This window comes from Notechis scutatus, chromosome Z (assembly GCF_049901735.1).
Source record: "Notechis scutatus isolate UNSWTSFEM ecotype Mainland chromosome Z, rNotScu1.2, whole genome shotgun sequence".
Lineage (NCBI taxonomy): Eukaryota > Metazoa > Chordata > Lepidosauria > Squamata > Elapidae > Notechis > Notechis scutatus.
Genome location: NC_142025.1, coordinates 107,219,384 through 107,220,739, shown reverse-complemented (window position 1 = coordinate 107,220,739; position 1,356 = coordinate 107,219,384). Strand labels below are relative to the sequence as shown.

The 1,356-nt window shown below is 35.6% G+C and overlaps 1 pseudogene; it reads right to left on the bottom strand.

Annotated features, from left to right (window-relative positions):
- Window positions 1-439: 439 nt before the first annotated feature.
- On the bottom strand, window positions 440-1,356 carry LOC113424051 (olfactory receptor 14A16-like; annotated as a pseudogene).

Sequence of the window (1,356 nt, the reverse complement as noted above, 5' to 3'; positions counted from 1 at the left end):
GAAGTAGAGAACAAACAAATACCATCACTGAAAAGTCATGAGGAAACATAATTATCAACACCAGTTCAAGGCCACAATGTTAAAATCTTTCCATTCTGACAGAATAATCTATTTCAAAATATGATAGTTACAATGCAACCAAAATTCTTAACTTCTTGATAAATTCTACATTTTCATTATTGAATCCAAGATGAATACAACACATTTAAGCCCAATGCCTGTTCCCAAAAGTACATTGAACAAATGTTTTATAATTCTGACAATTCTATACAATATATTTAATTAATTATTCTCTCATATTGATGGTGATTACCATTTCTAAGCATGATTAGAAGACCCATGATTGCTCTAATGTGAAGATATTGTATTGCAAAGCTCTCCTATTCAAATAATGCTTAAAAATGAAGATTAAAAACCTATCTAGATATAATTTCTACTTCTATGATTTTAGCAATTTCCACACAGCCTTTTGGATGTCCTTGTTCCTGAAGCTATAAATGAGGGGGTTGAAGAGTGGAGGAAAAACTGTGTAGAGAACAGCAGAGAGTAAATCCAAAGTATGGGAAGAAAGACTTTGGGGCCTCATATATGCAAACAGAGCAGAGATCAAAAACAAAGAAAAGACAGCCAGGTGGGGAGTACATGTGGAGAAAGCTTTATATCTACCTTAAACTGAAGGGATTTTCAGCACGGCCAAGAAAATGAAGCAATGGGAAATAAAAATGAGCCCACTGCAAAAGGAATCTACAATGATTGCTACAACCAAAATTAGAATTTGATTAATTCTTGTATCAGTACAAGAAATCTTTTGTAAATGAGGAACATCACAGAAAAATTGCTCAATTATATTGAATGTGCAGAATTTAACCTGAATGTAAGAATAGTTTGTAGCAAAGCATGGATCAAATTGCTTACCCAGGAAGCAGCTGCCATTTGTAAACAGGCATCCCAGTTCATCATTAGTGTATATTGCAGAGGATGGCAGATGGCCACATAATGGTCTTAAGCCATGACAGTCAGCAAGGAAAGCTCAGAACCTCCACAGGTGAAAACTGAGAGGACCTGAGCAGCACATCCAGCATAGGACATCTACCTGTTATTTGACAAAGAAGCAGCCATGGCCTTAGGAATCATAGTGGAGATGAAGCAAACATCAGAGGATGACAAATTGACCAAAAAGAAATACATGGGAGCATGAAGGTGGTGATCCAGGATCACAGCAACAAGGAGAAGGACATTTCCCATTAAGGCTAGAAAGTAAATGACAAGAAACATCACAAAATACATGATTTGCATATAATGATAATCAGAAAATCCCATCAGTAGAAATTCTGTTATAATGGATTCATTAGCCAT